This window comes from Rutilus rutilus, assembly GCF_951802725.1.
Source record: "Rutilus rutilus genome assembly, chromosome: 4".
NCBI lineage: Eukaryota > Metazoa > Chordata > Actinopteri > Cypriniformes > Leuciscidae > Rutilus > Rutilus rutilus.
In genome coordinates, this window is record NC_140212.1 from 23,594,905 (window position 1) to 23,619,984 (window position 25,080).

Sequence of the window (25,080 nt, forward strand, 5' to 3'; positions counted from 1 at the left end):
CTGGACGGGACCAGCGGCGAAGAGGGCTCAGTGCTGGACGGGACCAGCGGCGAAGAAGGCTCTGTGCTGGACGGGACCAGCGGTGAAGACTTTGTGCTGGCGGGCATGACGCTTGCTGTCTCAGGCGCGGCGGGCATGACGCTCACAGTCTCAGGGGCGGCGGGCACGACGCATACTGCTTTGGCTTCGGCAGATCTGGTGAGAAGTGCGGTCTTGGCTGGACTGGCGTGAAGTGCAGGCTCGGCTGGACTGGCGTGAAGTGCAGGCGGTGACATGGCGTGCCACGTGAGGAAGCTCTCCAGACAACTGTTGCAACATACGACGGGAGCGCAGACCACCTTGTCGGTTGATGTACGCTACTGTGGCGGTATTGTCTGATCGGACTAATACGTGCTGACCCCTGAGCAACGCTCGTAAGCTGCGCGCACATGGCGACCGAGTCGATTTCCATACCGAGAAAAGAGAATCCTCTGCACGGAGCAGAGTTTGCTCTTCTCCCAGTTGACCCGAAGGCCCAGACAAGCTAGGTGCCGGAGCACTAGGTCCCTGTGTTCGCAATCCTTGTCTCGAGAGTGAGCTAGGATCAGCCAGTCGTCGAGAGGAACAAGAAAGGGAGAACCGCGTACTGGTATGCCTGCCCCTCGAATTTTATATATATATATATATATACTGGTATGCCTCATTTGCATATGTAAACATGACATTTCAGAAAACTTGTAATACAAAAAATGTCTGTCTCTATGTAAGTGAAAAACTGGAAAGGTTTTATGGTGATATCTACAGTATAACTTACATTTTTTACCCTATCCACCTGTAGTGTTTCGGCTGTGAATAATGCACCTATTGTTTCAATAACAATTACAAGAAAATGGGACCCTTATTTCAATGTTATACGGTGGATCCTTATTCAGGAGACATTGAACTTTCTAAAAATGTGGTATAACAACTTTTCCTCAAAAATGCCTACAGGGTTACACAATCTTGAAGATTCGGACCTGACTAGAAGGGTCAGTTCTTACAAACTGCTCTTTCAGGGCCACATCTGCTTGGAGATCAACCAATTGCATCTGGAGAGGCCCAGCATTTACCCATTTAAAGTGCTGTGTGACGGGACCAGCGGCGAAGAGGGCTCTGAGCTGGACGGGACCAACGGCGAAGAGGGCTCTGAACTGGACGGGACCAGCGGCGAAGAGGGCTCAGTGCTGGACGGGACCAGCGGCGAAGAAGGCTCTGTGCTGGACGGGACCAGCGGTGAAGACTTTGTGCTGGCGGGCATGACGCTTGCTGTCTCAGGCGCGGCGGGCATGACGCTCACAGTCTCAGGGGCGGCGGGCACGACGCATACTGCTTTGGCTTCGGCAGATCTGGTGAGAAGTGCGGTCTTGGCTGGACTGGCGTGAAGTGCAGGCTCGGCTGGACTGGCGTGAAGTGCAGGCGGTGACATGGCGTGCCACGTGAGGAAGCTCTCCAGACAACTGTTGCAACATACGACGGGAGCGCAGACCACCTTGTCGGTTGATGTACGCTACTGTGGCGGTATTGTCTGATCGGACTAATACGTGCTGACCCCTGAGCAACGCTCGTAAGCTGCGCGCACATGGCGACCGAGTCGATTTCCATACCGAGAAAAGAGAATCCTCTGCACGGAGCAGAGTTTGCTCTTCTCCCAGTTGACCCGAAGGCCCAGACAAGCTAGGTGCCGGAGCACTAGGTCCCTGTGTTCGCAATCCTTGTCTCGAGAGTGAGCTAGGATCAGCCAGTCGTCGAGAGGAACAAGAAAGGGAGAACCGCGTACTGGTATGCCTGCCCCTCGAATTTTATATATATATATATATATACTGGTATGCCTCATTTGCATATGTAAACATGACATTTCAGAAAACTTGTAATACAAAAAATGTCTGTCTCTATGTAAGTGAAAAACTGGAAAGGTTTTATGGTGATATCTACAGTATAACTTAAATTTTTTACCCTATCCACCTGTAGTGTTTCGGCTGTGAATAATGCACCTATTGTTTCAATAACAATTACAAGAAAATGGGACCCTTATTTCAATGTTATACGGTGGATCCTTATTCAGGAGACATTGAACTTTCTAAAAATGTGGTATAACAACTTTTCCTCAAAAATGCCTACAGGGTTACACAATCTTGAAGATTCGGACCTGACTAGAAGGGTCAGTTCTTACAAACTGCTCTTTCAGGGCCACATCTGCTTGGAGATCAACCAATTGCATCTGGAGAGGCCCAGCATTTACCCATTTAAAGTGCTGTGTGACTTCCTTCGAGAACCCCCTGACATCTGTGATCAGAAATGGATTCTGAATGAACATGGTGAGCTGCTCTCCAAAGCTGAAGCTGTCAAAACGGTTGCTGAAGTTTACAATCAGCTTATCAATAAAGTTAACAAAAGAAGACAAATCTCTCTGTCCCTGAACCTGTTCCTGCACTGCTGGGAAGTGCACACAGTCTCCCTGCAGGTCTTCCTTGAAAACCCCAAGTTTCCTCTGAAAGGAGGGGACAGCTGTCATCAGTTCACAAATTGAATTGTCCTTGCCCTGTAACCTCAAATTCAGTTCATTCAGATGTGAAGTGATATCAACCAAAAAGGCCATATTATCCATCCATTTCTCATTTTCTAAAAAGATAGAAAACTGTGTTGCCTTCTGACTTCTTAGCTCTGCCAAAAAAGATGCTAATTCCCTCCTGATGGACCAAAAGCGCGCTTCCTGGTAGGAAGAGGATGCTCTGAGAAAATTGATCATTTTCATCATTGTATTCATCACCTCAGCATGCTCATCTGACAGGGAGGCACAGAGGACAGATTGATGAATGATGCTATGAGCTCAGGATTGTCCTCTTTCAGTCTTGCTACAGCTCCTTTCTCTCTCCCTATCATAGCAGGGGCTCCATCTGTGGTTATTGAAACCACTTGTTTTGGCTCTATTCCTCTTTTTGTTAACATCTCCTTAATGGCCAGGTAGATGTCTTCTCCTCTTGTCTTCACAGAATGCTTTCTGGTCTGTGTTGAAAAACCTGGCATACACTAACAGCTGAGCATTGTCACACATGTCAGTGGACTCATCCACAGCTAAGCCTACACATGGTGCCTTATGCATGGCTTCATCTAGCTGGGTTAGCACATCCTGAGTTAATATTTCACTTTTCTTTGTGGCAGATGATGCTGACATGGGTATTTACTTTATTTTATCACAAAGCTCTTGTTTTTGTTTTCCCTCAAGTAGTGTTTCAGCTACTGCACTCATGCATTCTTTGACAACCCCTCCATCAGTAAATGGATTTTTGTGTTGACCCAAAATCCAAGCAACTCTGAGGGAACAATCATGAGCACGTTGTTGGGCAGTGAATGTTTGGCTCAAGATCCTGGTGGACTGGTCATATTGGGCTCTGAGACTACTTATTTTCTGTGATCTTAATTCAGATTTGAGTGGGTATGTTTGTTTGTAACCTTTGTTTTGTCTCATAATGGCGTTTCACATTGCCACTTTTAATAAGTGCCACGGTTTCTGAACATATGAGACACACTGGTTTAGTCGGAAGTATGAACAGAAATGAGCCTGTCCATTCTGGATTAAATGCTCTATTTTCACTGTCCACTTTTCTTTTTTTGGAGAGCACCATTTGTTCCTTATTTTTCTCTACCTTTCTCTGTCTCACTCGTCTGTTTCTCTCCCTTCCTTAATCTCACTCGTCTTTTCTTGAACTTTCTCCGCCTCACTCTTCTGTATCTCTCCCTTTCTCCGCCACACTCTTCTGTATCTCTCCCTTTCTCCGCCTCACTCGTCTGTATCTCTCCCTTTCTCCGTCTCACTCGTCTGTATCTCTCCCTTTCTCCGTCTCACTCGTCTGTATCTCTCCCTTTCTCCGTCTCACTCATCTTTTCTTCAACTTTCTCCGTCTCACTCGTCTGTATTTCTCCCTTTCTCCGTCTCACTCATCTTTTCTTCAACTTTCTCCGTCTCACTCGTCTGTATCTCTCCCTTTCTCCGTCTCACTCATCTTTTCTTCAACTTTCTCCGTCTCACTTGTCTGTATCTCTCCCTTTCTCCGTCTCACTCATCTTTTCCTCAACTTTCTCCGTCTCACTCGTCTGTATCTCTCCCTTTCTCCGTCTCACTCATCTTTTCTTCAACTTTCTCCGTCTCACTTGTCTGTATCTCTCCCTTTCTCCATCTCAGTCTTTTCCTCAACTTTCTCCGTCTCACTCATCTGTATCTCTCCCTTTCTCCATCTCACTCATCTTTTCTTCAACTTTCTCCGTCTCACTTGTCTGTATCTCTCCCTTTCTCCGTCTCAGTCTTTTCCTCAACTTTCTCCGTCTCACTCATCTGTATCTCTCCCTTTCTCCGTCTCACTCGTCTTTTCCTCAACTTTCTCCGCCTCACTCGTCTGTATCTCTCCCTTTCTCCGTCTCACTCGTCTGTATCTCTCCCTTTCTCCGTCTCACTCGTCTGTATCTCTCCCTTTCTCCGTCTCACTCGTCTTTTCCTCAACTTTCTCTGTCTCACTCGTCTGTATCTCTCCCTTTCTCCGTCTCACTCGTCTTTTCCTCAACTTTCTCCGCCTCACTCGTCTGTATCTCTCCCTTTCTCTGTCTCACTCGTCTGTATCTCTCCCTTTCTCCGTCTCACTCGTCTGTATCTCTCCCTTTCTCCGTCTCACTCGTCTTTTCCTCAACTTTCTCCGTCTCATTAGTCTGTATCTCTCCCTTTCTCCGTCTCAGTCTTTTCCTCAACTTTTTCCGCCTCACTCGTCTTTTTCTCAACTTTCTCCACCTCACTCGTCAGTTTCTCTCCCTTTCTCCGCCTCAGTCTTTTCCTCAACTTTATCCGCCTCACTCGCCTGTTTCGCTCCCTTTGTTTTCCTCATGTATCGCTATCTTTCTTTTTTATTTCTACCGTCTTTTCCTGTGTAACTTGCCTCTCTCTCATCTGTCTGCACCGTAAACTCGCAATGTTTACTGCCTGGAATGCTCAAACTTGATTGGCTGAGGGTTAAAATTAAGATACAATTAATACAAAACGAAATTCACTGTTTTTTGTTCAAAGGACTTAGTTTGTGGACAAAACGCCTATGGTTTTGGCTGTAGGTCCAGGTCCGTATTGGACGGCTTCTGGGTCCGCGGTCCGCCTGTTAGTGACCTTTTTTTAGGACGTTCCAGTTCAGCCCGCCGCAATTTCCGCCAGTAGTGGGCACTCGTGCAACGTAAGCAATGACGTACATCCGAGTGAACGAGACGGAGGGAAGTTAGCGAGTGAAAGGCATGACAATTTTGGACTGGAACGCAGCACCGAGTTAGCCAGATCATGATTAGCATGATGATATCATCTTGGATGTGTCATTTGATCTCGGATGTAATAAGCAACGTACGAAGAACGAGCCCCAGGTCTATTAATTTGTAGTTGTTTGTGTGTGGGTTGTGAAATGCTTAAAAACCGCAAAAATAAAGTCTCAAAATCCAAATGAATCAAATGAGATTGACATCAATGAATGAACGCGTGTCACCTGATCCACAAATGCACTTTGCAAATGGCATTCTGTCCTATCCTTATTTTGACACTGAATTAATCTCACTTCTTAAATCTCTTCGTTATATAAATAATAAAAAATCCCTAAGATTTATAAAAAAAATATGAAGAAATATTTAAAGAAAATACATGCACTTAAAAGCTTTCCTTGTATGTGCATGTTATTGTGTCAATACAATTGTAGGGTATGCCTGCTTGTCATACCTCTTTGTCATATCATCCTTTGTTTTTGTATAATTATGTTTTTTTTTTTTTTATGTATATGTATTTGCATGTAATTCCTTGACAATGTTCTTATTGAGCATAAAAAAAGAGTACTAGTGAAGAATTTTTTTTACATTTTCTTTGTTGCATGCACAAATTATGATACACTAATACAAAAGAAAACATTTATATTCATCAAAAATGTCTCTATTTGTACAAATTGCTACATATTCATTTAATTTTGAATTTTACACACGCAAGTTCAAAGGCATCTGGTTGTGGATAGTAAAACATATCTGCAACATTTATCAAGTTCATGGATAATTGTGCTTGCACGTGTAAATCATTTTGATACTATATTCATCCAATACAATTCCTATCGGAATCATACAGGATATGCATTGTCCTATAAACCTATAGGAATGGTTCCAAAATATGGTAGAAATTCTATTGGATATTGGATATTCTATTCTATTTATTTTTATTGGAATCCTTTAAGGATTTTTTGACAAGGGGTTTTAAAAACTGAACAGGACTTTTATTTTGGTTTGGCGACATGACGTCATAAGGCTGCACCGCTCATTCGTCTTGATTCGGCAGAAGAAAGGGTTTGTGTTTTAAAGCATTTCATTGTTTAAGTCAATGCAAATCGTTATCGTTTTATTCTAACTACGAAGAATGTGTATAATAGTCGTGCTTTATCTAAAATTACTGGTCAAAACTGTGAACATGCAACAACACGTGTAATGATAACTTTTACAAACCAATTGCAAATGTTTTAATGAAACAGGAATCTACTGACGTTTTTAAGGAGGGCTTGGCTAATCGGTTATTTATGATCATCATCACTATGACTGACTCTCTTATTACTGAACTAGGGAGCTGAATGAGATTTAGCTTGGAATTATTATTTTACTTTTTATTCTTCTTTTGTCTCATTTTATACACAACAGAGTATCCAAACACACAGAAAACTCCTGGCGAAGCAACTGAGATCCACGTTACATACTTTTATAAAGATGGCATTTATTAAAGAGGAGAGTGAAGACTTCAAGATTGAAGAAGTATTCAGCATGAAACAAGAAGATACTGAGAAACAAACAGGTAGGTTTCTTTCTCAAAACTGAACTCTGTCATTTGATCCATATTAAAATGCCTTTACAGAAATTAATCATATTTTTGCTGAGTGTCCTTATTAAAGTGGTTTTATTTGACATGGAGCGGGTCACCGTATGTGGACAGACATGTTGAGATCACATGAGACAAATAAGTGCACCTGAGAAGATCAAACTTCCATGTTGGTCATTATTATTTTGACGTCATTCAGAAAACCAGAATAATCATACTGAAGTAGCCTAAGAGCTAATCATTAATCATTTAAGCTTCTCATTAAACATTAAACACAATATCAACTCTGACCATTACAACCATTCTTTTTATCACTTAATTATGCAACCGTATCAAACAAATACACTTATTTAGCATAAAGCAAACTACAAAAATTGAGTAGGGCCGGCAGCTATCAATTATTTTAGTAATCGAGTATTCTACTGATTATTCCATCAATTAATCGGATAAAAAAAAATTGGGATAATAAAAAAAATAGATCCAAGTGAACAACAGCCTTTAAAATTACTTAAATCACAAATTTATAATAACAAGCAATAATAATGGGTTCAAATAGCATATCAAAGTATGTAATTATATTTAACAACAATGTTAAAATACAACATGTAAAATAAATTATATAAACATAACTCAGGGCTCCAGACTAACTTTTTTTTGCTAGGAGCACAAGCAGAAAATTTAGGGGCACACCTTAAATCAACCTGCAACGCAGTTATTCACATTTTCCCTCATTTTGACTGTATTACTAACAAATCCCTTGGTAATAAATAGACTTAATGTTAGGTTAGCCATTTCCATAACACCAAAAAGGAGGACACTATGTGGCATTTAGTGAGGCAAGAATAATTGCATCTCTGGTGTACTTGCAACTACAATACAATTTTGTCCATATTTCGATGGTATCATGATACAGTGATTCTGAAATAGTCTATTCATTGCCAGACAATTTGATCTACAATATATCTTGATGTAGACCTATGTGTAACAGAAGAGGCAAAAAGGTGTTTGTTCACAGTATTTGTATTTATTCAAGACATTGCGATGTCTGTTTTAAAAACTGACCACTGAGATGAACCTGTCTTGAAAAGTGCACAGTGCCTGAAAACATAACATTTCTGGACTTCTGTAAATAACAGAAATACATAAATAAACAAATAATGAATGCGAAAAATAAATAAATACACATTTCAGTTCTTAACAAAGAAGTTCACCCTCTGCAGCAGCTCAGGCAACAACAGCACCTCTAAGGGTCATCATGGCCAAATTCGTGCTCTTTTGTCCATTCCGGATTAAATGAGGTCTGACGTTTCGGCATGTTAATGTTATGTGACATGAGGTAGCCAGCACGTGGACTCCATGACGTGGAGGCTTGTTTACGTTTTTAACCAATGATATATCAGATATTTATTTGACACCACTTTTAGACAATCATTTGTTTGACCAGAGATCTTACGGCATTAGACGCTATGCTGCTGCGTCCCGATAAAGAGCGGGGTTTTTTAGGCTGATTCAGCGCAACTCCAAAAAGGAGGACAAATGAGTGTCCGGCTTTAGGCTGCGCCAAAATCCGGACGTATGGCCACCCTACTTAATGTACAGAAATTACAACTTGCAGAAGATGAGACAGAGTTCTTTATTAAACTCATAAAAGTCCAAATAATTACGGCAGTACTATATTCTAAACCACAAAGAAATGCCACAATCAAGAGCTTGAAGCAGAAATGAGGGAGAAACACCCAGAAACGCTTCATATGTGCCGCTCACAAGTATAAGGGGATTTTCCTTACCATTAATGCTTGGATAACACGCCTACGTCTCCTTCGATTTAAAATAATGGTTAGTGCAGTGGCTTGGATGTAGCCTATGTAAATCTACCAATATCTGTTGGCATAATTATTGTAATGGTTTATCGCAAGAGGAAAAAAATTACGTTTCAGGCGAATAACATCGGTTAATGGAAACACCCTCATTTCGCAATAGTTTTTTTATCTGCATTTAGAAAATATCGCAACTATTTGTGCAAATCTATAGGCTAATGGAAACGCGGCTACTAAAGCACAGCCTAATTTGGTGTAGATAAAATTAACTTTAATTATTATCATTCATAATGTCTTAATATCAATTCAAAAGCAAAACGAGTGAAAAAAATAGATATTGTGGAGTGAAAATAGCCAATAAGTGTTCTCTGCAGCAACTCTGTTTACAATGGTAATTTCATCTTTTTTATTATTTTTAAATAAGTGTGAGGTATTCCTACATCTTGAAACTTTTAGTTTTAAAAAAGCTTGAAAAAGATGTGTAGTACTCGTAAGCGCATGACTATTTCTGTCACAATCTAATAGTTACGGTTAGTGTTACTACATTAAATCCATGGTGAATGTTGCTGATTTGTGGACTTAAAGCCTTCTATTAGTGCTACTTGTTCATTCACAGGACTATGTTTCTCCTGGTTTCCACTATATATTCCACTAAATATTACAGGTTAAATGTGTTTCTTTTAGAGATGCACCGATTGATCGGCTGGTGACCGGAATTGGCCGATTTTCACGTGATCGGCCATGACCGGCGACCGGCCGGTCAGTCTGACATATGCCGATTTTATGCCGGTCAAATGCACTCGGGTGCCGCATGATTAACCTTTTGAGCTGTACGGTCTCATATATGGGATTGTTATGTCTGTGGCCCTGAGAGTACGGTGCGGCGCCACATTTATAATGTTCAGTGACGTCGCATAACTGCCAGATTCAAACTGTGCTTTCGCGCGTTGGCTGGCGCTGAGCCAGAGTCGGACGCGTTCAGCGCTGTCATATATCACAACTACCGTTAGGCAGGGTTTTCAACCTCATAATGTTTATTTTAGGTTTCAGATATTTAAATACACATAAGCACGAGTAAAACAATACATTTGGAGTTTGTAAAATACACACTGATGTCTGTGGAAGCAGCAATAACAATCTATTCAAATATAATTTGCCGACATGTGTTATTCATATCAGACAAACATAGTGGAAGTAACTATAAAGTTTACTCTATTCTTCTCAGTTCACCGGCCACTTTCTTGCATTTATTTCGGGAGAAACTGATAAATTCACGTGCTGTAAATCCGACTGACATGACAACATTGCGGCGCGCCCATCTCATATAGATCAAGATTATTTATAAAGGTTTTTAAACGACCAAACACACTCACTTAAACGTATTTGAGAATCGGAATATCAGATAGGCTAGTTGATGACATGGTAAGCAAGTTTGTGAATATTTTGAATAAAAAAGGAAAAGCGAAATAAAAGCGACACATCTGTCATACAGTATTATTGTGGCTGCGGTGTATGGAGTGACGCGTCGCCATGGAAACATTAAAGGGAACGTTCGCCTTAAAAAAAACTCACTCTGGGGGTGGGGGTGTCAGTTAGAATATTTTAAACTTAAGCGTGAAAGGGTTAAAGAAAATATCGAAAATAAATATTTGTGTGTGCTGTAAAGTGGTTAGAAAAAAATTAAATCGGAATCGGCTAAAATCGGTATCGGCAGGTCAAACTCAATGAAAAATCGGAAATCGGAATCGGCCTAGAAAATTGTAATCGGTGCATCTCTAGTTTCTTTAGCTATAACCTAGAAACATACTTATTGTTAATTTCGCGGCTTTACTTCCTGCTCACTACTGCGCAGGTCTGGTCCCGAGATCGCTACTGCGCAGACTTAAATCCCAAGATGTCAGCGCCATATCGGGATACTGGCGGCTTCAGTTCTCACCAATGGAAGAGAGCGAAAGGGGTGTCGTCGTCCATCTTTTTTTACAGTCTATGGCAGGGGTGGGCAACTTCGGTCCTGGAGGGCCACTGTCCTACAGAGTTTAGCTTCAACCCTAATCAAACACACCTGAACAAGCTAATCAAGGTCCTCAGGATTACTAGAAAATTACAGGCAGGTGATTTTTTTTCAGGGTTGGAGCTAAACTCTGTAGGACAGTGGCCCTCCAGGACCGAAGTTGCCCACCCCTGGTCTATGGTATTAATATATGAGCAATATAATTGTACCTTGATCATTCATGTTAGTTCACAGTACATTAACAAAGGTAATAACAGATAAAATAAAAATGAGAACTCAATTTAAAATGTATTAGTAAATGTTGAAATTAACAAACTAACAATGAACAATACTTCTACATTTATTAACCTTAGTTAATGCTAAAAATGGAATCTTATTGTAAAGTGTTACCATTTCATATAAATCCAAATAGTAATGCTGAAAGATGGCCATCTTTAAATATCTGCAAAGGCCAGAGCATTAAAATTACATAAATGTAGGCCTATATTACATGTACAGTCTCACTGTATTTGCTTTTATTTTAGAACACTTGATGATTATCTAATCAAAATAACAATATGTATTTTAGTGATAAAAAAAGAACTGAAATCGAATGCGTTTCGGATTTGTTTGTTTCTGTCGGCTGCATGAACATATCAATGTTGAGAAAGCAATCACGTCACTAGCTTTAAATATGCAACTTCGGCAGCTAATGAATGCACAAAAGTGACCAGCTGGATATAAACTAATGCAAATAGATGGTAACAATTGCGACATAGAACATTTGTGTCAGGTTTGCGGGTTTTTTTATCACATTGATTTAACCGCTTGAGGTAGTCACTACTAATGTTAGTCCTCTCAGCCTCGACGGCAAACATACTGCTGTTTTCTCTCTGCTAATGCAGCATCTAGCCAACTAATTAATTACTTTATAATGATATGGCAATATGTACTTTAGTGTTCTGTATTCATACCGTTTCGTTGTCGGAGTTTTAAATGCACATCTGAAGGTTCAGCGCTCTCCTTGTAGCTTGTGATCTCTGTGCAGCCTCACGTGTTCAAATAAACAACGTCTCGGTTACATATGGTAACCCTCGTTCCCTGAGGGAGGGAACGGAGACGTACGTCGTGGTGAACGACGAATAGGAATCTCGCTAGAGAGGCCAATCTACTTCGAGTGAAACTAAACGAGCCAATGCATATTGGCGTGCAATCATTTGCATCAGCTGTGCAGCCTCGCAGCGCGGGTATTTAACGAGCAGCTGGTGCGATTGCACTTCAGTTTTTTGCTGAGGAGCCGAGCCGGTGAGCTGGCTGCCCCGGCGGGTCGCAGCAGATGTGGCGACGGGACGTACGTCTCCGTTCCCTCCCTCAGGGAACGAGGGTTACCATATGTAACCGAGACGTTCCCTATCGTCCGGTCACTACGACGTACGTCGTGGTGAACGACGAATAGGAATCCCTACCAAAGCGCCACAGCTGCTGCACCCCATCCAGCGCCCTGAGCAAGCCTCTACACCTTCTTGCCTGGAAGGACGATAGGAGAGGGCTTACACCGAGAGTATCCTTCACTGTTGTTCCGTGATAACCCATACAGTGAGATTATTGGATAACACTGGGAAAGCGTGCCCGATCTGAGGGAGGGGAACGCTGCGGGAGCCACATTCTTAAGAAGAGTTATGTGGGAATACACATATGGACTAACCCAAGGGTTGTACTGCATATGAATAGTGGGTGACTTAGCCCAAGGGAAAGACACGGGCTTCCGTTTAGGAGCAGCCGTGGAAGATATACACATATGGGATCCCCGTAGGGTCACACATATGGGACCCAGCCTAGACCCGGTTCTCAAGGATTCAGCGGATAAAGGCCTGGCACCGGACGCTCCGCTACGTCCGGGCCGAGGGTGTTTGGAGGACTCGACAGGTTTTGACTCTGGAGCAATAAGGGTGCACAGTAGGGTGCAGCAAGCCGACAGAGCCGGTACTCACAGTGCTTCTACCCGTTTAGGGCGAGGACACGGGCTCTACACGTAGGCTATAGTATCTAGCGAACGTGTTAGGTGTCGCCCAGCCCGCAGCTCTACAGATATCTGTTAGCGAGGAGCCACGTGCCAGCGCCCAAGAGGATGCAACGCCTCTCGTGGAGTGTGCATGCAACCTGAGCGGGCAGGGCACGCCTTGAGCTTGGTAAGCCAAGGCGATGGCATCCACTATCCAGTGGGCCATCCTCTGCTTGGAGACAGCCTTCCTTTCTGCTGGCCTCCGTAACAGACAAAGAGCTGGTCTGAGGTCCTGACGCTTTGAATTCTGTCCACGTACATACGCAGAGCGCGAACGGGACAGAGCAAAGCCAGGGCTGGGTCTGCCTCCTCCAGGGGCAGCGCTTGCAGGTTCACTACCTGATCTCTAAAGGGAGTGGTAGGAACCTTGGGCACATAGCCAGGCCGGGGTCTCAGTACAACATGGTTGTCACCCGGCCCGAACTCTAGGCAAGATTCGTCGACCGAAAATGCAGGTCCCCTACCCTCTTGATCGAGGCCAGTGCAATCAGCAGCAAAGTCTTCAAGGAGAGAAGCTTTAAGTCTGCTGACTGCAAAGGCTCAAAGGGAGCATCCTGAAGTGCTCGGAGCACCAGGGAAAGGTCCCAAGAGGGTATGGAGGGGGGACGAGGAGGATTTAATCGTCTCGCCCCCCTAAGGAACCTGACGACCAGGTCGTGCTTTCCAACTGTTTTACCATCTATGTGGTCATGATAAGCTGAAATAGCGGCAGCGTGTACTTTGAGGGTGGAGGGAGACAGCCTTCGCTCCAACCCTTGCTGCAAGAAGGAAAGCACTGACCCTATCGAACATCTTCGGGGGTCCTCTCTGCGAGAGGAACACCACTTGACAAACAGGTTCCACTTCAAGGCGTACGCACGTCTCGTAGACGGCGCTCGCGCAGAAGTGATGGTGTTAAGTACCTCTGAGGGTAAGTCACCTAGAACCTCCGCGTCCCACCAGGGACCAGACATGGAGTTTCCAGAGGTCCGGACGCGGGTGCCATAGGGTGCCCCGTCTCTGAGTCAGAAGATCCTTCCTCAGAGGAATGGGCCAGGGAGGGACCGTCACGAGGAGCATGAGTTCTGGGAACCAAGTCCGGGTGGGCCAATAGGGAGCCACCAGAAGGACCTGCTCCTCGTCCTCCCTGACTTTGCACGGAGTCTGTGCAAGTAGGCTCACTGGGGAAAACGCATTTTTGCGAAGGCCCCGGGGCCAGCTGTGAGCCAGTGCGTCCGTGCCGAGTGTTCCCTCGGTCAGGGAGTAAAACAGCTGGCAGTGGGAGGTCTCTGAGGAGGCAAACAGGTCTACCTGAGCCTCCCCGAACTCTCTCCAAATCAGCTGAACCACCTGGGGGTGGAGTCGCCATTCTCCCGAAGCACAGCTCGTGATAGCTCGTCGGCCACACGGTTGAGCACACCGGGGAATACATGGCTCGAAGCGACCTCAGATGCTTCTGACTCCAGAGGAGGAGATGGCGGGCGAGTTGCGACATGAGACGGGAGCGTAGACAACCTTGTCTGTTGATGTACGCAACGGTCGCAGTGTTGTCCGTACGGACCAGCACGTCTCTGCCCTGAAGCGGCTTTTTTAAGCGGCTCAGAGTGAGACGTGCTGCAAGCAACTCAAGGCAGTTGATGTGCCAATGCAGTTGGGGGTCCGTCCACACCCCTGACACTGCATGCCCGTTGTACGTGGCACCCCAGCCGGTGGGAGAGGCATCTGTGAAACCACAGCATGCCTGGACACCTGTTCCAAGGGGACTCCTGCCCGAAGGAACGAGGGGTCTGACCACGGACTGAAGGTCTGGCGGCACTCCGGTGTGATTGTCACCCTGTGAGTGCCGTGATGCCACGCCCATCTCGGGACTCGGCCGAAAGCCCGTGCTGAAGCGGTCTCATATGGAGCAGTCCAAGCGGGGTTACCGCTGCTGCCATATGCCCCAGGAGCCTCTGAAAGAATTTCAGTGGGACCGCCGTCCTGCCTTTGAACGTGTTCAAGCAGTTCAACACCAACTGAGCGCGCTGCTCTGTGAGGCACTCTGTCTGAGTGACCGAATCCAACTCCATACCGAGAAAAGAGATCCTCTGCACGGGGGCGAGTTTGCTCTTTTCCCAGTTGACCTGAAGGCCCAGCTGGCTGAGGTGCCTGAGCACGAGGTCCCTGTGTTCGCATAACTGATCTCGAGAGTGTGCCAGTATGAGCCAGTCGTCGAGACAGTTGAGGATGCGAACGCCCTGTTCTCTCATGGGAACAAGGGCCCCCTCTGTGACTTTCGTGAAGACACGGGTAGACAGGGACAGGCCGAAGGGCAGGACCTTGTACTGATATGCTCGACCCTCGAACGCAAGCACAGAACGGCCTGTGTTGAGGAAGAATTGAGACATGAAAGTACGTGTCCATCAGGTCGATCGCTGCAAACCAATCTCGGGGACGGATGCATTCGAAAATGCGTTTCTGCGTGAGCATTTTGAACGGTAGCTTGTGAAGGCTCTGATTCAAAACTCGCAGGTCCAAGATTGGTCGTAACCCATCACCTTTCCTGGGTACAATGAAGTAGGGACTGTAGTGCCCTGACCTCATATCGGCTGGAGGGACTGGCTCTATCGCGTCCTTCGCCAGTAGGACTGCGATCTCCGCGCACAAGACATGGGCATCGGCTGCTCTCACTGTAGTGGAGTGGATGGCCCGAAACTTGCGGGGACGCCGGGCAAACTGAATCGCATAGCCGAGCCTGATGGTCCGAATGAGCCAGCGAGACGGACTGGGGAGCACTAGCCAGGCTCGCAGAGACCGTACAAGCGGGACCAAAGGGACCGTAGGCGTACCCGGAGTGGGGCAGCGAGGTGGAACACAGGGGCTCGGCTCGGGAGGCTCTCTCTGGGAGGCGGCCCGCAGCGGAGTCAGTGTGCTGTGCAACACTTACCCGGTTCCACGAGGCAGGAGGCGGCTTGGTTGCGTTCTCGAACCGCACACTGTTGCCTGCTGGCGATAGAAGAGGCGGATGAGAGTGGTGAGGATTCTCTCCTCCCACTGCTCTCCTGGCCCTCTTCAGACCCAGGGATAGAAGAACTGCTCTTTTTTTTTTTTTTTTTTTTTTGAGAATTTAGGTACCACTGTGACTCCAGTGGTGGAACACTCAAAAGATTTGTTCCCCGGCCCTCACCGGGTGAGAGCAGCTCCACCCATCTCCGGGTCACCCATCTCAGGGATGATTGCTTCACCGACCACTTAAACAGTGGCTGAGACGGGCGGTGTCATCCTCCTGCAGCGGACACAGTAGAGCAGGCTGTGCCGGAGTGTTTTCTCTTTTTTTTTTTTTTTTTTTTTTTTGCAGGGGATGACACCCTTGGCGACGAGTAGACTGAGGGGCGGCCCACAAGGCACTCTGGTGGTGCGTCGGGGAAAGCGCTTCAGTCTGCTGCTAACTGCGGAGAACTGCTGGGCCAATTCTCAACAGTGTCGCCGAAAAGGCCACCTTGTGAGATGGGAGCATCGAGAAAGCGTACTTTGACGACGTCTCGCACCTCTGCAAGGACAGCCAGGGGCGTTTCTGGACCACCAAGGTGGACATCGTCTGGCCGAGGGCCTGCGCTGTGACTTAAACACGGTCAGTCGATAAGTGCAGCTCAACTCCGGCTCAGAACTACCCTCGTGCAATAAGAGTGCCTTGGCCTCGCATGCAGGGCAGAGGTGGCTCGCCAGAGGCACAGCCAGCCCACCATCGAGGGTAGCGAGAGAGGTGAAAACGTATGCAGAATTTGGCACTTTTGGCGTTCCATATTTTGGCACCAATATAGCTCCATACTCCTAAGTTTTCAATGCACATCCGAGAAAGACCCGGGAAAGCATGGCTGTCAGTTCTGAATCTGATTCAGCATAAGCACACACACTATTACAGTGGGAACGCAGCATACCCTCATTTCCAGAACAAAACAGGCCCTCTCTCCGATGCAGCAATCGACATCTGCCCTCAGCTGGAGCCCTGAATGAAACGCTAGGTTCCTCCAATTTTGAAGGACCAGCAATCCCATCCAGATGCTGCACAACTTGTGATGCGCTAGAGAGGGAGGGGCCCTAGGGGGTTGGTTCCCCGAAGGAGAAGCCCTCAGCTCTCAGATCACCCAAGCCATTCTACTGAAGTAGACCTCTCCTGGTGGCCACCAGGGAGGGCGCTACAACAGAGAATAGACAAGGAGACCGCGCACCTAGAGCGCCGAGCGAGCGCTGGGTTGCCGTGACAACCCGCGCTGCAGCCCGGCAGCTCGACGGCACACGACACGCTGAGGAGCGAGAGATCCGTCGGGTTTTCCCCGCGAAGGCTCTCGCCGATCTCCACGGTCCCCCAGAGTGTCGAGCAGACCTGCAGCTGTGCTTTTACACACAAGCAGCGGCTGGCCAACAACAGAGGGGACTCAAACTTTCCGGAGAAAGAAGAGTTGACCGGCGTGCCGACGTGGTCATGTTCCCGTACGAGAACATGAACCACCCACGAACACAGTCTCACATGTTTCCCAGGCATGCGAGACAGTGATCGTGGCCGTCAGTGAGGACAGGAAACGACCGCAACCAGAAACACACGGGTGGAATGTCATCTTTAGAAAGACGCAACTCACACCCATGTAAGCTCTTTCAGGGAAATACTCTCCTTGGTACTGAAGCACGCAGGGGAACGGTCGCAGCGGACACAGACAGGAATATGCAACCTGTCGTGCGCTGTCTCTCTTCACGGCGGTCTTACCAGCCATAAGAACGGCTATTCAGCGCTCTTGGCGCACCGTTACCAGCTGTGAAAACAGCTTTTTTGTTTTGCTCAGTAACACAAAAACAAAAGAGAGAAAAAGAAAGTCGACCCCGCTGCTGCGCTGTATCGCCCGCACCAGACACGAGAGATCATCTTGAAGAGCTTGCTCGTTGTTTGATCACTCAGTAGATTAAACAGCATCGAAACGCTCGGCTCCGAAGCAAAAAGCTGAAGTGCAATCGCACCAGCTGCTCGTTAAATACCCGCGCTGCGAGGCTGCACAGCTGATGCAAATGATGGGCTTTATGCACAGCTGCACTACTTCCTGAACTTCAGGCAGGTCCTTTGTTTCCTGTCTGCCATTATTGGACAAACTGATTAATTCAGGTGGTCAGGCACACCTGGATTAATCAGTTTGTCCAATAATGGCAGACAGGAAACAAAGGACCTGCCTGAAGTTCAGGAAGTAGTGCAGCTGTGCATAAAGCCCATTGCACGCCAATATGCATTGGCTCGTTTAGTTTCACTCGAAGTAGATTGGCCTCTCTAGCGAGATTCCTATTCGTCGTTCACCACGACGTACGGTTTCACCAATCAGCTATCGGTACCGATATATCGGCAAAACCGATGAATCGGTCGACCTCTAATTTTGTTTGCCGATATCAAAATTTGGTCGCAATGGCAGGAAAAATAGTTGCAATTCAGAAGCCCTGTAATTTATGTACATTATGTATTATAACCAATGCCTGCAGAGGCCTGGTGATTGTCGTTGTTACACTACGGCGTGATCAAATACTTGTTTGTTTGGCCAAACAACATTTAATTCAAATGTCCACTTAATCTTTAATATTTGGTCACTTCTGTACGATAGAAATGCAACAGCTGCTGCAATTTCTTGAACAAGAACGTGCACATTAAATGCAAACTCAGTGCAAGGGTTTAAACTTTCATTTTGAAATCGCGATGAACAACAATTCGTATATTTAGAAACATTTATATATTCTCTTAGTTGGCGTAGATTTACAAATGTGTTACATTACAAATCTTGTGAAATGGCACACACTGTGTTCCCAGATGAACGTTATTAGCAAACCAAACTCAAAGCATGCAGAGATGGAGTTTGAGAAACCCGAAACACGCTCCACGCATATATGATAACAGTGCAACTAGGAAACACAAAACATGCAGAGACTGAGTTTGCGTGAAGCACCGTTTACTGTGAACGGAGCTAAGGTACTTTAAACATGTAATCTACATGCATGTAAATAATTAAAGCGTTGTGCTTCTCTGTGGGGGTATCCTATCGAAGGCAGCCCAAACAAGAGTCGTACAATTTGGGATCAGGGAGGCTCCGACTCGATCGGGAACAGTAAAATAATCGTAATGACACCACACAATTGAGAATTTTTGGACAAAGTTGGTTTCGACAAGCCTCGAATCAGGCTGCGTCCTACCTACCCCACTCCTTCCAATCGTTGTGGCGTACAAATCGTGCCCAAAATCGTGCTTAAAATCTTTGTGTGTGACCAGCATTAGCGAATCAGTTCACAAGAATAAAAGCGAAAGTGATGAAAGCGAGTAAACCATGAAGTCAAAAGGGGAACACAATTTTTCTTCTAATCTCCCAGTATGCAAATTCTTCATTCCAGACATTCATGTTTTAATGAAGATAAAGTGATTCATGTTAAAAATTGTAAACAAGTACTGCTTTGATTATGGTTTGTATATCTGGAGTCCTAGTTTCGGTTTCTTATTTTGAATGATGAGTATAAACTACCTGCCACCTGCTGATGCAGTTTCATGTACACGCTGTGAAGGCAGAACTGAAATCAACAAAAAGCATCCTGAAATTGCTGTTGCTATTGTCCAAGTGAGGGCGGAGTGGAAAGCTGAAGTAATGGCGTTCTGTAGGCAAACTGGCATGGGTTCAATGTTTGGGGCAGGCATGTTTTCAGCTGAGAGAGATCCAGCCTCTCAAAACACTGGGCAATGATGGGGGTAAGAATGACATGGCGGAAGTCATTAAGGATCCATCTGAATGTGTTGTTTGCAGCTCGCTAATAACAGTACAAAGATATTTCATGGCTAGCTTAGCATTAGCATCCGGAGGTACATACTGTAGTGATTGTGGTTCTTATAAATAAATTCTTGGGGCAGATTAAAAAAAAGGTCTGCAGCTGATGAAGAGCTACTTGATATCAGTAGAAACGAGGGACTTACTTTGTAATAACAGCATCCGTGCACCAAGATCTGTTTACATAGATGCAAACACCACCACCTTTTGCTTTTACAGCAGTATAGATGCACTGATTGCAATTTGCTTGGTCGATTCCGATGTTTTTTTTGTGTGTGTGTGACCTGCCGATACCAATTTTTGCCAGTTCTGTTTTTCTTTCAAAGAACTATAATTGACAGCATATACAAATAAAAATCTACTTTTCTTTAATGCAAAATTTTAGTTTCTTAAAAAAACAGAGTAATAACATAAGAACATATAAACTAATTTTAAGCAACAGCATAAATTAATGCAAAAAAGAAATATGAAATAAACATGGCTTTAAGTTTTTCAGGTTGGTATACAGTATATTCAGCTAAGAAATACTACAGAAAAATAATCACATGTAAAATAACACTGGATCGTCTTCATTGTAAAATATTAAATGCAGATTAATGCTTACAATTAGTTACAAAAGTTATTCCGTCAAGAGCAGAGAGTGATTTTCTTTGTCTTTTATTCTTTGATTAACATGACAGACAGCAGCAGGAATATTAGACTATTGAGAATATTGAAAGCTATTAAGAATTTTGAATATTGAGAAAGATAACGCAAGTTGTGTAACAGAATATTGGATTTGTGCATATGCTCTTAAAGTGACAGCAGCCTAATATTCCTGCTGCTGTCACTTTAAGAGCATATGCACAAATCCAATATTCTGTTACACAACTTGCGTTATCTTTCTCAACTAATTAGATTTCAAAACTGACTGTTTAACTGAATACTCGCCAAGAAGGGTATTTTGACTAGTCTGGCTATCACCATACCAAGCTCAATCTTTTAAGATTGAACATTAGTCTGGGGAGTCTGCTCTATATTTTCTACTGCACAAGAGGCGTGATCAACGGGCATAGTTCAAATGACTCTGTACACAACTGGATAGTCCTTCAACCAATCAGACCAATGATCCAGATGACGTACTTTGCAGCGAAAACTCCAGGCAGGAAACGTGTCAACAAACTTGTTGGTTTGGAGCATTGATCAGCGGTTTGCAGAAGCAGCAATGGCATCGAGCTATTTTTGCAGGTTGTGCAAAAAAAAAACCATGAAAGTGAGTGGTATTTACACCCACTCAAGCAATTTGTTTGCTAAACTAAAGAAGCCATTGAGCATCGTCGAGAGGTTAAAAGGATAAAAGGACTGGATTAAACCCGCCAATAGCGCACCAGGTGGATAAGCCAGTTTGTGATTGGTCCCCGCAAATTTGCAACGGAAGCAGGATAGAAGAATGTACAGGTTTCCAGCCTGAGCTGCAGGGCGAAATCAAATTGCCAGTCTATATTTTGACAGTTTTGTGTGTATTTGGCCATTTAAGTGCAGTAAGCCCTCATTTTGGTACCTGTGACTCACAAGCTGCTTGAGACTGACAGGCGGCTTTGTGCAAGCCCCTTATCTGTGGTGCGCCCGCTTTTGGTGTGAGCGCAGGAATTAGTCAAATTATGCGCAATACAAGCACTATTTACCCCGAGCGAATGAGATGATTGAGTGAGTGAGTGAGTGAGAGGAGGCGGGTGTGTGTCACTTTGCCATCGGAGAGAAGAGAGTGAGAACACGCAGCTGGCGTTATTGCCTCGGAATTGATCACTGGTCCGGGCCGATCATGCGGGAAAAAAATGGCCGGTCGATCGGTGCATCTCTACACATCTCTACACGCTGGCGATACGTCCGCGATTTTAATGCGATATGGCTCAGCTTGTCAGTTAACTACGGCTCTTTGTAGTAAATGCCGCTCCATCTGAAAGCAGGTGATGGCGATTTACTACTAATCAAGGAACCGGCTTTACTGATGAGATGCGCATAACAATCTCACGATTTAAATCGCCCAGCCCTAATGTGCAGTTTACATGTTTGCATACAATATTTACCAACTGAATTTGGGCTAATAGTTTGGGCTCTGTTGTTAACCTATTATAGTAGCTAATGTGCAAGTAAGGGCTCCCCAAGTAAGGGCTCCATAGTTTACTGCATAAAAAAAATTATCCTGAAGAAACTTTTAATTATAACTGAAACCGGACATGTGCATGGAAAATTACGTCAAAATGCCGCCTCAACGAGTTTCCTCATAAACGCAGTCGGTTATGAGTTGTAAACGGATGTAAGATAATTTTGTAATTTTAGTGATTCTAACAGGTCAATTTAGCTCTAAGGAATTATTAATTCATTTATAGGGAATTCGAAAGAATCACTTATTACAACCGAGCAAATGACTCGTTCGCGGTTCTTTTGAACTGGCTGTAACTATCAGCTCTGCAATATATAAATATCCAAACTATAGTGAAACACTATAGTTAGCAAGGTAACTTAGATCAGCAGTTTAAGACATTAAATTCGTAAGCACATAACACAAGTAACACTTCTCTTTAAAAATACAAACAAGACTTTATTGATTATTCTGACTAACACATAAAACTAATATCTAACACTAACACACACACACACACATTCATACGAGTTGCAAAAAGAAAGAGAGAGTGAGGAAAGAATGAGTTTTAAGAGTGAGATGATTCAATCCCAAGTTTGTATATGCACTTATAAGACATAACCTGAACGAACCATCAAGCATTAATTTAACCCTTGTATCGTTTTTAGGCAGGTTATTAAATCTATATCAATGCACCAGTTCAGCTTAAGAGTCTGGAGGCAGTACTTGCTTGTCTTTGCTTTGGGGATTCCCTTTGTCTGCGTAAAAGGGGTTTCCCGAGTTCTAGTGCCTGGGTCTGGGGCGGCCAATCACGTGGTGTGCTGGCGGATGGATGGAAAGTCTTTGTTGAAGCTGGCTTTGCAGAAGAAACGTGGACCGAAATCTTGCCGCAACACTTAACTTAGAACCGAGACTCAAAACGGAAAAGAAAGGAAACTAAGAAAAGAAAGGAAATTGAGACGAGAGTAGATGATGGCTTGAATGAAGCTGTTGAACCCGTTCTTCTGATCTTGATTTGGGTTCTTTTATCTCTGCGCGTCTACATGGTTACTAGTCTGTCTGGTTTATCCGTCATGGCTTCTCCATGATGGTTTTCGAATCTACTTTTTCATTTTTCTCTTCTGCTCCCGCTGCATTTTTGTTCTGCACTAAACTTTAACTTTGTTCTGGTGTTAAGATTTTAAACTCAAATGTCCGCCCAGCCTCCTGCATCAGTTCTGACCTTTCTGACCATCAGTCTTTATTTAGGAGGTGGCGTTCTCTTCACTTCTTATCATAAATCAAGCTTATCTGTGCTCTCCTTACTCTCTAAGCTCTAGCAGAGAGGAAAGAGGCCACAGTTTAGACATTATTACTATTATAAGAATACGGAACATTTCACACAAATTTCACTCAAGCCATCTTTTGAATTAAGAACATACGATCGTACTGATAGGAAGCACAACACACTTTCATTCAAGCATCTAATAGTTATAACAATTACATGAATTATATGGGATCTAAGCATATTAGACACACACATATATTGTAGACACAAAATATAATCAAACATCATGCAACTACATGATTCTAAGTCCATCGAGAATTGTTCTGGGATGATTTTATCTATTGTTTTAGGTAAAATCTCAGTTCTCTGGTTTGAAGTGATTTCAAAACTCTGGGTCATTCAGAGGTCCTTAAGGAGACTGGGGTCTGTTTTGTGTCTGTGTGGAGTCCAGCAGCTTCTCTGCTGTTATCTTGATCGAGCACCGAGCTTTTGCCATCTCTGAACCAATCAGTCTTTGGAACCAATCTAACATTGACACGTTCTTCCTTTAGTTGGGCTCATCTCTTTGAAGCTTGCATGGCCGTAAAGTTCTTAGCTGGGGTTTTTCGTTGGTTATCGGAGACTGGCTGGAGCCTGATTTTATGGCCCTGGACTGGTCATTTGGGGTCTGAAATGTTGAGTTCTGTGTGGAATTATGTTTGAACAAATCACCTGGAAGATTCAGTTGTATTTGATTTGCACTCAATCCTACACGGAGAAAGAAAACGGATGCTTGTCATTACCGGTATTGGATACAAGCATTCGTCTTAAAGTGACACTAGTACAATATACCCGCAGTAGTTTGTGTCAAATAACATAAGGGAAAGAGAAAATCACTTTTGCAGCTTTAAAGCAGAACTTGGTAACTTTTTTAACTTAATAAAACTGTCTAGAAATCATTTGGATGGTTAAACAACCTGTTCTGGTGATATTGGTGACTTTCCCCGCTCCCCCCAGCGTTCCCAGGCGGAAAACCAACCTTGCAACTTGCGGACTACCGTCCCGGCAAGATAGAAATTGGAAGTCTCGTGAGAAGCGAGAACGAGAACGAGCGCGAAACACAAATTGCTTTACGACAAAATGTACATGTCAATGTTCTGTGATAATATGTATGATGTATTACCCACCTCGGTAGACATGATACAGTTGGCTTGCTCCGATCAAAACAAACGCACATGAGCAGCGGTAGAGAGGGGGAGGAGGCTGCTGCAAGTGAGTTTTTTATGACCGTGTTGTGAAATATACGCCCCCCCACAGCTGTAGGGGGAGCTCGTGGGGAAAACATGCTACAACAAAAGGGAAAATCAGCGAAGAAGTGACTAGAGTTCGCTAGAGTTGCCGAGTTCTGCTTTAAAGGTGCAGTATTTGAGAATGGCAGCTAGTGGTTAAAATGGGTACTGCAGTCCAAATTCAAAATATCAGAGATCGTTGTTTCTCCCGCCCTCTCCTGCTCAGACTCGACGGTAACGTGGGTTGCCAGATTGAGAACACGCAACTGGAACGAGCACAATTGACAATGGAATGTGTGGAGACTTGATGAGTTAATTTAATGATTTATGATGAGTTGATATCTCGTTTTAATATGCTCCCGTTCTTAGAGATTTTTAGATGGGTGTGGAGGCTTTTTAAGTTGGGTAGAATCTATCTCTGACCCAGTTTGTTCGCTGGCTTCCATGGCTCCAGTATGCTGTGTTTTCCGCCAATTGGCAACCTGTGGTGGCGAAATACTATTGGGTAAATTGCCAACGGGCAGTATCGCACAGACCAAAACAAAAACTGACATTCCGACACGGAATGCACATTTCAAAGTAAAAGAACTGGCTGTAGCATTGTTTTTCAGAGAAACGAGTATGTGGACTTGGCATGTTTCCTAAATACCGGCAAACATATGGTGTTTTTATGCTTTAGTACAGTGGTTCTCAACTCCAGTCCTCGTGACCCACTGCTCTGCACATTTTGTATGTCTCTCTTATCTGACACACTCAGTTCAGTTCATGGAGTCTCTCCTAATGAGCTGATGATCTGGTTCAGGTGTGTTAAATAAGGGAGACATACAAAATGTGCAGAGCAGTGGGTCACGAGGACTGGAGTTGAGAACCACTGCTT

At 44.5% G+C, this 25,080-nt stretch overlaps 1 long non-coding RNA gene across 1 annotated transcript in view; it reads left to right on the top strand.

Annotated features, from left to right (window-relative positions):
- Positions 1-6,312: 6,312 nt before the first annotated feature.
- The window catches only part of LOC311289379, a 28,516-nt gene continuing 9,748 nt past the window's right edge, over positions 6,313-25,080 (top strand). Inside the window, exons 1-2 of the long non-coding RNA XR_014627112.1 lie at positions 6,313-6,360; positions 6,706-6,856. This is a non-coding gene — a long non-coding RNA (uncharacterized lncRNA). The remainder of the gene's footprint in view (positions 6,361-6,705; positions 6,857-25,080) is intronic.